Below are 12,851 nucleotides of genomic sequence, written 5' to 3'. Positions count from 1 at the left end.
CACTTTTGAGATATAGAGTGCCAAAGATTTGGCATTCTGGCCCCTCATGGCCCCTAATTATGTAACATATGATGTATATATCATAATATATGGTTGTAAATTGTTAAGATAAACATTTTTGCTTCAGTAATGTATACCAAAATATTGATCGTTAGAGAGTTATTGATTTTATACTTTTGGCCCCTCTCGGCCCCTAATATGACAAGTCAGCCCTTTTTTCTTGATATCATACTAAAGATCTTGTCATTCTGCACAAATATTGTTCAGTATGTTTTTACAAAATAATTATACTTTAAAAGATATGATACAAAATGTCTCAAAAATTAACTCATGATTCGTGTCCTAAATTTCGACCCCTACCGAGCTTCCATACTAGGCATTTCCGGAAAATATCCAAACCCAGGTGCAAAATGGCAACATGTCCTCTATCATCACTGAAAATTTCAGCGCTCTAGCTTAAGCCGTTTTTGAGTTCCATCGCAGACAAGGAGGTCCTCTAAATTTTGATAAAAGGGCGATAACTCCGGACCGGAAGTGAATTTCTAAAAATTGTTCAGCCGGAATTAACTTCAGATAACCTAGCAACAATCCTGAAAATCTGACGCAAATCCATCGATCCATCTCCGAGAAATCGTCTGCACAAAATTTGTGCAGAAAAAAAGAATAATAATAATAATAATAACTAGATGGTTCTCGTTGCGAGCAACGAGTGGGTCTTCCGTAAGATTTTGGATAAGATTAGTCAAGATTTTGACTGAGATATTCATCTGTAAAAAGCGAAAGGATGCATATTGTTTAAAACATTATTCTGCACATCTTTTGTTCAACATTGCTCATCAAAATATATCCCCTTTTCGAGATATAAAGCGTCAAAGATTTAGCATTCTGGCCCCTTATAGCCTTTATTACGTAACATATGATCAAAATTTTATAATAGATAGTTGCAGATTGTTAAGATAAACATTTTTGCTTCAGTAATTTATAACAAAATATTGATCATTAAAGAATTATAGATGAAAGACTTTAAGCCCTTCTGAGCCCCTAATTTGAGGGGTCAGCCCCTTTTTCTTGATATCAAATAAAGGGTCTTGTGATTTTGAAGACTTTTTGTTCAACAACTATTCAGAAATTTCCTTTAGTTTAAGAGATATATAGAATAACAATATTTAGGGGCCAGCCCTCCAACTCCTTAATAGGGATGTCTTGCAAAAATTAAAAGGGTGTATATTGTTTAGAACATTATTCTGAACATCTTTTGTTCAATATTGCTTATCAAAATATTTCCCCTTTTCGAGATATAATGGGTCAAAGATTTAGCATTCTGGCCCCTTATGGCCCCTTATTACGTAACATATGATTAAAATTTTATAATATATAGTTGCAGAATGTTAAGATAAACATTTTTGTTTCAATAACTTATAACAAAATATTCATCATTTAAGAGTTATAGATGAAAGACTTTTGGCCCTTTTGAGCCCCTAACTTGAGGGGTCAGCCCCTTTTTCTTGATATCAAATGAAAGGTCTTGTGATTTTGAAGACTTTTTGTTCAACAACTATTCAGAAATTTCCTTTCGTTTAAGACATATATAGAATAACAATATTTAGGGGCCAGCCCTCCAACTCCTTAATGGGGATGTCTTGCAAAAATTAAAAGGGTGTATATTGTTTAGAACATTATTTTGAACATCTTTTGTTCAATATTGCTTATCAAAATATTTCCCCTTTTCGAGATATAATGGGTCAAAGATTTAGCATTCTGGCCCCTTATGGCCCCTTATTACGTAACATATGATCAAAATTTTATTATATATAGTTGCAGAATGTTAAGATAAACATTTTTGCTTCAATAACTTATAACAAAATATTCATCATTAAAGAGTTATAGATGAAAGACTTTTGGCCCCTCTGAGCCCCTAATTTTAGGGGTCAGCCCCTTTTTCTTGATATCACATGAAAGGTCTTGTAATTTTGAAGACTTTCTGTTCAACAACTATTCAGAAATTTCCTTTCCTTTAAGAGATATGTAGACTTGAAATATTAAGGGGCCGTCCCTTTAAGTCCTTATAGGGGCTGTTTAGGAAAAATTCAAAGGATGAACATTGTTGAGAACATCATTTTAAACAACTTTTGTTCAATATTCTTTTTCAAAATGTTTCCCCTTTTCGAGATATAAATCGTCAAAGATTAAGCATTCTGGCCCCTTATGGCCCCTAATTATGTAACATATGACAAAAATATTATAATATATAGCTGTAAATTGTTAAGATAAACATTTTTGCTTCAGTAATGTATACCAAAATATTGATCGTTAAAGAGTAATGGATTTAATACTTTCGGCCCCTCTCGGCCCCTAATATGATAAGACAGCCCTTTTTTCTTGATATCGTATTAAAGATCTTGTCATTCTGCACAAATATTGTTCAGTATGTTTTAACAAAATAATTATACTTTAAAAGATATGATACAAAATGTCTCAAAAATTCATTCATGATTCATGTCCTAAATTTCGACCCCTACCGAGCTTCCATACTAGGCACTTCCGGAAAATATCTAAACCCAGGTGCATAATGGCAACATGTCCTCTATCATCACTGAAAATTTCAGCGCTCTAGCTTAAGCCGTTTTTGAGTTCCATCGCAGACAAGGAGGTCCTCTGAATTTTAATAAAAGGGCGATAACTTCCGACCGGAAGTGATTTTTCAAATTTTGAATTGCCGGTACAAACTTCAGATGATAAGACATAAACTCTGAAAATTTGAAGTAAATCGATCAATTCATCTCCGAGAAATCTTCTGCACAAAATCGGTAAGGAGAAAAAAAAGAAGAATAATAATAAAAGTGAAAAAGAAACATAAGAATAATAGAAGGGTCTTCCGCTGAAGACGGAAGACCCTAATAAGCTTGAAAAAGAAACATAAGAATAATAGAAGGGTCTTCCGCTGAAGACGGAAGACCCTAATAATAAGAAGAAGAAGAAACAGTAGAATCACTATAAGGTCTTCCGTGAAGACGGAAGACCTTAATAATAATAATAAGAAACCGAGTAAAAACAATATGTTCCCAAACTTCGTTTGGGGAACATAATTAAGAGACACTTAGAACTACAGGCACGTACTATCATGGTGGGTTACCCCCCCCCCCCCCCCACCGACCTATTCCCAAACAAAACATTTTTTTTTCTACAGAAAATGTTCATTAAAGGGTTGGTCCCTCTCCAATTTATGTTGTAGCGTAGTAAAATCATGGTAATTTGATAATGTATTAAAAAACTGAGTTGTGAAAGAAAGTTGGAACCTACCCCCCCCCCCCCCCACACACACACACACTAAATAGATTTTCGAGTTTGGAGACATTTTTCATTTGTTTGCCCGTCAAAGTTTTTTTTTCAGGTTTATTGTCATTTTTTCCTAGCTGACACCAATGTTCAAAAACTATACTATGTTTGACAACTTTAATTTAAATTAAGCATTAGAATTTATTAACAGGGGTTTCCCTTTTGTTTTGTTTATAAGCGTTGTGGATTTTCTATTACAAGTAATCTTTAAAGAGAAAAGTTTTTTTGTTCCACGACAAATGTTCCAATGCAGGCGCGGAAAAGGGTATTCCCTTTTGGTTGAGGGTTAGGAATTCATATCTACTCAAAACATCCAACTCAGAATTTTTTGACAGGCAAAAAGGATTTAAAATGTCCAAACTAAAAAAAAAACCATTGGGGGGGGGGGGGAGGGAGTAGCTTTGCTTTATCATACATTTAACTCTCCTTACCATTTCCACCAGGAGCCATGTTTTCTAAGGAGGGTCGCAAACTCGTTTTTCGTACTTTTACTTTGTAAATTAAATAACTCTTAAAATCAAAGGGGGAACTGTCAGGACCCCCTTCCCCTGAATGAATCTTCAGTGTGCAGCTACATGATGGCTAAGCGCTGTACATAATCGGAATAGAGCAAATGGTTTTGTGAGCAGTAAAAATACCACACCTGTAAGTCTAGAAGTATTAAAATTCGGGAGAAGGGCAGTACCCTGGCCTCCATCATACTTTTTTGGCAGAGGATTAGTAAAACATCTGTAGAAGGGTCATTTCGTTAAAGATTAAAAATTACACTGTTGAAATGCAAAGAACTAACAGAGTCTACATGCGTCAGAATGTACACACTAGAATGTGTAGGGTAGACTCGCATTCATTCAAACACATTTCCTTCATTTTCTATTTGTTAGATTACATACAGTCCTTTCATAATCTAATTATGTAGCGTCATAATTGGTATGGGTAAAACTAATAAATACCAATTAATGCATGAAAAGGAAGATCGACAGACAAGAAATACAGTTACAATTTTTATATTTCTTTAATGAACACCAAATTTACGGTAGAGGTAAAGCTTAAAACAGATAACTTTTATTTTTGGCAAATAAAGATGAACCAATAGAGAGAAAAACATATGTTTAAAATTCTAAATTGTTAACAAACAATGGCCACAACACTGTACTTCGGCAACTGATACGACTTTTTCCCCACAGACTATTTGTCTACTCATTATAACATGCATTAAGATTCAAATATTCAGAATTTCTTACATTATCTATATGTTTGAATTTAACTTAAAAAAAAGGTAGAATGGGGAGGTCAACAGTATCAAAATCTGTCATTTAAAAAAAAAAATCGATGTTCACGACTCATTTACATTATTTCTCAGATAAGGTATAGCACATTTACACAATATCCATTCTCAGTACTTTTGTGTCTAGCACGTTTTCCAAGTGCTCCCTCAATAACAGAAAGTTGTCGTAACTTCTGGACAGCTCCAACACACAGCCACATGTGTGGGCCACTGGACAAAGTGTAAATTCAGGCATAGGGGGTGTAAATCGAACAGTAATTTTCTTTCCAATTATAATGTCCGATCCAGTGCAGAATCGTAAAAGCAAGGTCAGTTTCTCAGTTGAACACGTCTTGATGTACCGCTTAAGAGAATCGGCCGTTGCTTTCTCGGCTTTTGTCAGATCTTCTGGAAAAACAAACAAATTCAGGACTTTTTTGTTGGTAACTTTGCTTTGCTCATATATTTCTTCCAGTCTACCTATCAGAGGCTTCAAATGACTACTAAATATTGGAAACCAACAAAGTGTGACAAAAGACGGTTTTTGAATTAGTTCATGATGAGCCAACTCAATCAAAAGCTTTCTAAAATTTTCCTTAGTAGGATAGACTCTCAGATTAAAATTCGATAAAGCATCGAGAAGTTCATTTTCCTCCACACCATTAAAATCATCAAGAGCATCTTTAATAAGTCCTCTGTCCATATCAGGCAAAAATGCCATGAATGACTCAAGTAGCTCCTCATTTGTTGGGGTAATATCAAAAACACATTTTTCAGAAAGATTTGTGAAAGCTGTATTGGAAAATACTTTTCTTGCTTGAAGGACAACACTAGAACTTTGGCTACGGCTTCCCATTCCTCCTGCTTCATGATGTGCACTGTAGTAGGAATTTTAACATCACTTCCTTCAGTGTGTTTTAAATAAAAAGTATCCCAAAATTCCGACATGGCATCCCGAAAAACACCCCCGGAATCCTCCCCCTTCTCTGTCAATATTGAAAGTTGTAGTGTGTCAGTTCTTAAGTTGAACTCTTGCTTTACAAAAAACTTCATGACGTCAGAGAAAGCATTACCCCTCTTTATAACAAGATTTTTGACAACTGCACTTGCTGGTAATGTTTCATCGAGGTCGTTTCTTAATAACTGCGAGGGCCCAAATTCTATCTCTGGGTCGTAAATATAGTTTTGAAAATCCAGTAATATACTCCCAGCAGGAACATTCTCAAAAGTGACAATCTCTCCAGGAAGCACGTTTACGGGTGACTGTGCAGACTTTAATGTAGCTGGTGGAAAATCCCCTTCAGAGATGTGATCTGGAATGTTTAAATGACTTGCATCATCTGGGGAACTAGCTGTTCCGGGTGCCCCTTCTTTTTCAATATGGACAAGAGAAAGCATTGGATCTGGAAGATCCTCGCCAGATGAATATCTGTCATTTATTGTGGATTCGCCATCATGATGTTTCTTTGATGTTATAAGATAGAGACGAAGAGTTGACATTTTAGATGCTATATATAAATCATTAATAGATTTATCTGCAATATCTTCTTGAGAAAAATCAACTACTGAAAAATGAAAATCTTCCTTTTTCCCCACAGATGATTTTCCCTGGGGAAAGAACAGAGGCTTGACTTCTTCCAAAATTTCGTCTTTCTTATAGAATTTTGGGAGGTCCAGCTTTCTTGTCCCACCACCTCTGGGAATTCTCACTTGCTTTCCCCCATTAATCCAGCCAACTTCCACTTTTCGCATGTTTTTATTTGCACTCTTATTCCCAACTCTAGCCATATGAGTCTTCTGTTTCTTTGCCTTTGAAGTAGTTGGGCCTTCATCACTGGAACTGCTACTCAGAGATTCTTTTCCTCGTACACCCATTTTTTGACGCAGCGTTTGAAGAATGGATGATTTTGGTTTTTTCTTTTTGTTTTTCATTTGTTCCAAAAATATCCTTAAATTGACGCGATCTCCTACTTTGGGTAAAAACTCTGTGATGTCTTTTTCGCTCATTTTTTGAAGGACGGAAAGAGTCACCTACAAAGCAAAATTATTTTATTGTATTTATTAATGTTTGACTAGAATAATAACAAGTATATGAGACTATAACTTGCAAAGAACATGGGAATGTTCTCATACAATTATTGCCCGGTTGCTTATCTCGGATTTAAACCTTTGATCAATGATTTAGGAAAGTTGAATTTTCTCTCTTTCTCTGGTAGCCCCCCCCCCTTTCAAAAATGATGCTACGTCCCTGGAATAATAGAATGATGACTTAGAAAGCTAATAAAGAGAATGTACAACGCGACAAGCGCGGATTCAGACAGGGGCTCACTACCGTCCTAGAGAGAGAACTGTCGATAAGTTTGAGACACACGTAAAATTATCTTCCCGAACACAATTCTTTTCGATCCTTACTTGAGTTGTCAATACATGTAAGTATATCATAAAACGACTACAGTCTTTGTTTACTGACGACTTAAAGGCGGATCCAGCGCCAGCGCGCCGGGTGTGCCCCTCCCCCCCCCCCCCGTTTGAATTTTTTTGTTGTTGAAATTTTGTTTGTATTATCCTAAAATCAAGGGAAATAACACCCCGGACCCCACCAGGGCTCTGCTCTGGACCCGCTGGCGGCTTCAATGCAACCCCCAGACCCCCTGCCTTCTACTGCGCCCCCACCCCCCATGATGAAACTCCTGGATCCGCCGCTGCGACTGATACACCGGAGGAAAAAATATCAGAATATTCCAAATGTTATGTACTTTTTTGATAGTTTCAATTTCAAGTAGATAAACGTTCGGTTATCATCATTTACATCAAACCCTTGCCACTTTGTGCAAAATTTGTTTTCAAATATTAAGAACCATTTAATTTTAACAAATTATAATTTTGATACGAAATCTTATGTAACCTTACTATGATTGTGTAATTTATTTAGAGAGATGAGCTCAAAATCGAAGAAATTGTATCCGTTTTCTGTTGATTAAACGCGTGTTGACGACTCCATGGACTGAGAAACGAATCAACATTTAGGAAAATCATCACTGTAGGGGACAGAACCATGACAACGAAATAAATTAATGCTTTAGAGTCCAGAAATAGGCGCTGAAGTGGGTGGGGGTATTTTTTTCGAAGATGAGAGCTTTCGTCCCTTGTAGAGTTTATGTATATAGGTATGGTATGTCTTTTTTAAACGATGTTTTTCTTGACCGAAACACAGGTACTTGTGGACAGGACCCCCCCCCCCCCCGCCGATATTCAACCCCTTGGCTTGTTGGACATTTTTTCACAAATTATATTTATTACACTTATTCATCATGTGTACCATAGGAAAAAGATCTCTCTTATAATGTATAATGAGGTATTTTTGTGTGGAACGATTATTTTGTCCAACAAGCCCCGGGGTTGAATATCGGGGGGGGGGGGGGATTCCTGTCCACAAGTACCTGTGGACCGAAAGTGTCAGAATCTTTATTTTAACAACTTTTAAGTGTATTTTAACAACTTTTAAGTGTATTTTAAGTAGATTCAAAATTTTATTAATTTATTTTACATTTAACAATCCGGAAGACAAGTCCCTATGGACAAATGGATCCCCCCCCCCCCAGCTTCGGAGTATTTTTTTTAGACACGATAATTTTTCCAAAATACACGAATTCCTAATCTACTATACCTTTATTTCGATTTCTGATATTTTCCGTTTTCGATTAGTTTCAGAGGTTGCCTCTAATGGGTATTTAGAAATACTAGTATTTTTATAAACTCGTTGAGGGAAAACTTCTGAAACTAGAAATTATAAGCTATTACTATTTTTTATCACGGGGGGGGGGGGGTGTACCGATCCATATTTCAAGTGCCTGTGGTTTCACTGGATCATTGGCGACTTAGCAGTATAAAAATGCCCAAATAACCTCTTTGTGAATTAAATGTATGTCAAACTAAACCTTTTTAACTATTGAGTACTAGAGATGTTTCTGAATCTGAAACGAATCCGAATCTGAAAATGAATCTGAAACAAATCTGAATCGGAGGGATCTCGATTCCGATTTCAAAACTGAAAAAGATATATATCATCATAAGAAAATTTCTTCACTTATTATACAATGAATAATAATAATATATATTCATTTTTGTGATTTATTTTTCAGTTTTACTATGACTAGGAATATATCGAATTTTAATTTGAAAAGTGTTTGATTCTTCTCCTTCTGAATTTAACTAGTTCACAATTACTATTGCGAAGTACCATCGCCGGATACCCAAGGGTGATCTCGTCTTTTCCTTATCACCCACTGATGAGTAAAAGATGAGATCACTCGTGAGCATCCGACGATGGTTAAATACAAGTACATGTATCTCTGTTTGATATGTCATTTAAAAAATAGTGAGTGATGTTATTATTTTGTCATTGGGATGGGGGTGTTATAAAAGGGACAAGTCAAATTCTGTAGACTGAAAAACAGAAACAGGTACCCTTTCAATTCACGGAAAAACCTGCTCGTAAAAGTATCATTGTTGTATTATTCACCTACATTATTTGTTTCTCGCAAGAATCGTGTTCTGTACTCTTTTAAAAAAATATTCTGTGTAATTAATGTATTCATACGAGTCATTTTATATAGTTATATGCAATTGAAAATTATGTCGGATAAATAACCTTTAAGCAACCCCTTGGCCACATTCTCGCAGGCCAATTTTTTGTCGAAGGTTTTTGGCGATTTACATTGATGTCTACAAGTTTTTAGTTTAAACGTTTCCTGTCATTTCCTTGATTGACGAAGAATGTAGCTTGTTAAAATGAATAGTTAAAAGTGTAATTTGTCTCCTACATCTCAAAGAACACAATTCTCCCGAGGAACGAATATCTAGTGAGTTGAACAATAAAATAATACAAAACTGATAGCTTTCGTACGTATTAAAAAAACACTTATTACTACATGTAGTATGTAATATGGCTGATCTATAGGATGCAGTAACATTACGGGAATGGGGCGCAATTGAACAAAAATCAAGTCTACAAGCTTTATTTATGAGGGACATAACAGTAATTTCGATAATTTTGATCTGATTATATTGTGCAGTATATAGCGGCAAAATTAATAGGAAGGGGGGAGGGGGCTGGTCTCCATGTCTCCCCCAGTTCTTACGGGCCCGATATTATGCAATTATTTTTTGACGACTTGAACTGAGATCGAGGCCGTTCAGTAGCGATCAAGTGGTGGAAGGTGTCAAAGTAATCCAGCTTCGCCCCCTATTTTTCAGAGTTAGTAAATTGTATGTAATATAGTTGAACAAAGATGAACTTGCCAGCCCCTCCCCCAACCCCCCTCCTTTGGGAAACACGGACGGACCGCTCGGCAGCTGGTCAAGGAGAATTACGCAAGCATGACAAGCCCCCACACACAGATTGTTTTTTTTTTTCACGTCCGGAGAGAATTGGGATAATTTTTTTTGTCAAAAAATATCCGAGTCGGAGAAATGGTGATGATTTATCTCCTTGTGGGAATTTATTAGTATGTCCCCCTCCCCGCCCTGAGCAAATTTCCTGGTTCACCCTTGACATTTCAAACATACTTCCTAGCCCCAAGAAATATTAATCTAGCTTACTTCATTAACTCTTATTTTTCACATTGCTACAAGTAAGGTACATATATAACATCCATATACGATTTACATCATGGACTTTTTACTCCCAGGATTTGGTGGTGGGTATTTTTTCGGAGGGGGTGGGTGGGTGGGTCTCACAAACACATTAAACCTCTTATAAGATTACAGATTGATATACCAAAGAAAAAAATCTGTAATCATACGTGTGTTCATTTTCAAATCGGGATCAAGATCCCTCCGATTCAGATTCGTTTCAGATTCATTTTCAGATTCCGATTCGTTTCATATTCAGAAACATCTCTACTAAGAGCTAGTTACCATTTGAAATCAAACTGAAAAATTCAAAGATATACATTGTTCCTTCATTATTTACTTCTGTCTTACGTTTTTTTATCGTTTCTAAACCATCATGAGTGTTGAAATTTCTCAAATTAATTCCCAAGAAACCCCCTCCCATTTGTCTTTCTCTTCAGTCACTCGCAAAATTTGTCTGTCTATTTGCGATTTCATATTTTCTTATGGTTTCAGTTTTGATGATACATGTTCAAATTAATTAGCGTTGCATTTTTTATCTGCGTTTTGATTAACATTTAACCATCCGTAGATCTTTGTTTTTAAATCTTTCTCTTTTCTCTCTCTCTCTCTCTTTCAATAACAATGTAAATCTGAACCTGAATTTGTTTTGAATTAAAAAAGCTATAACCCCCGCTCTAATGAGTTAATTATAATCATTTATATCATATACCCCCATACTGAACACATTCCCTTTTCTGCTTTTTGAATATAGGCACGTAGTGTCTATGTCGGGTGATGTCCTCTTTTTCAAACACGGTGTTTTATCACGAAAAATATTCATTGAAACAAAGGTTACTCCCCCCTCCCCCCTTGTTGTAGCATAAGTTAGATTACTTTGGTATTGACCAATACAACTTGGATTTGAAAGGATTTTGGAAGTTGGAACCTACACTTTGAAAAAAAAAACACCACGTGTCTGGGAAATATAAAATTATTATTATAATTTCCACCTAAACAGATATGTTTATCACGAAAACCGTGATAGGTTTTTATATTTTTACAGACCTATTGATTTCAACAACACCACTCACAGACACCCTCACACACACAGTCAAATTTACCTTCTGCTCTTTCATTTTCTCTATCGTAATTTCGTTGATCATTTGCTTTAAAAATTCCTCTAATTCAGGTTCCATTTTCCTTTTTGTGATACTACAACAAAAATTACAATATTCAATATTCCAGGGAATCAGACATGTGTTGTTTTTCTTGGTCAAGTCACTTTTTCTAAATGCTTTATTCTATCAAAAGCAGTCGACAAGATTCAATAATGTAAGCAGGGCTCGTGAGACGATATTACTTTAAAGTTATAACTTCAAATACTACGTCACAGTGCTAACCACATCAAAAAGTAGCCGATGTCGAATTTTGCCAAAGAAAAGTCGGAGAAAATTGCAAGATACACGAACAGCTTATTGGCAAATCACAAATTCAATAAAAGGATTGACCTTTTTTACAAAAAATAATCAAAACCTAATGATGTAAATTAACATTTAGGTCACAGTTTAAGCGTTTGTGTGTGTGTGTGTGTGTATGTGTGTGACAGAGAGAGAGAGAGAGAGGCTTCGTGAATATTTCTAAACATCAACTAAGAAAAACTCAATATGAATTTATATAAACTTAATTTTTAACGTAATGATTACTGTTCTGAGCGTGTACGGCTTGGGTGTTTCTTTTTCTGTGCATTTAATATTGTTAAGTCTACAATAATAGTGAAAATGTTATCACGTATTGCGGTGGCATAACTTTTGTTGTATACAATTATCCCTGCTTCCAAATTTTGAAAATTCAGAGTCAATAACAAATTGATCGATTTATCTCAAGAGAGGTATGGTATAATAGCATGGCATCAAACAAATATTCTTTAAAAAAAAGTGCAATATACAATTCCTTACCTTGCTTTGTTCAGCAAACGTCTTGCTTTAATAATCAGGAATATGACTACAGTATAAAACTGTTCACACTAAAAATAAATCCAGTTAAAAGCAAAATATTTTTGCGTTTAATCGCAAATTATTTTTGCGTTTAAACGCAATAATATTGCGTTTAAACGCAAAAGTTTTGCGTTTAAACGCAAAAGTTTTGCGTTTAATCGCAAAAATTATTGCGTTTAATCGCAAAAGTATTGCGTTTAATCGCAATATCATTGCGTTTAAACGCAAAAAGTATTGCGTTTAATCGCAAAAATTATTGCGTTTAAACGCAAAATATTATTGCGTTTAAACGCAAAAAGTATTGCGTTTAATCGCAATATGATTGCGTTTAAACGCAAAAGATTGCGTTTAATCGCAATCTTTTGCGATAAAACGCAAAGTGTTTTGCGTTTAAACGCAATATACATTGCGATTAAACGCAATCTTTTGCGTTTAAACGCAATGATTATTGCGATTAAACGCAATGTTTTGCGTTTAAACGCAATAATTATTGCGTTTAAACGCAATAAAAAATATTTCTTTCTCTAAACTGGCCTCAACGGGCTTCAGTACCCATGTAATATTAATGGAAATTTTTATCTTACCTAGCTCGTAAGGCTATCCTTAAAAAATTGTTAGTTTGGAATTGCCGCCTGAGAGGT

At 35.4% G+C, this 12,851-nt stretch overlaps 1 pseudogene; it reads right to left on the bottom strand.

The window, feature by feature from the left end:
* Window positions 1-4,681: 4,681 nt before the first annotated feature.
* On the bottom strand, window positions 4,682-6,475 carry LOC133198158 (uncharacterized; annotated as a pseudogene).
* Between the last annotated feature and the right edge of the window lie 6,376 nt (window positions 6,476-12,851).

Source organism: Saccostrea echinata, unplaced genomic scaffold (genome assembly GCF_033153115.1).
Source record: "Saccostrea echinata isolate AGI-Se365-2 ecotype Australia unplaced genomic scaffold, CSIRO_AGI_Sech_v1 ptg000033l, whole genome shotgun sequence".
In the NCBI taxonomy this organism is placed as follows: Eukaryota; Metazoa; Mollusca; class Bivalvia; order Ostreida; family Ostreidae; genus Saccostrea; species Saccostrea echinata.
Note: the sequence above shows the minus strand (reverse complement) of the source record. Positions and strands in the feature narration are given on the sequence as shown.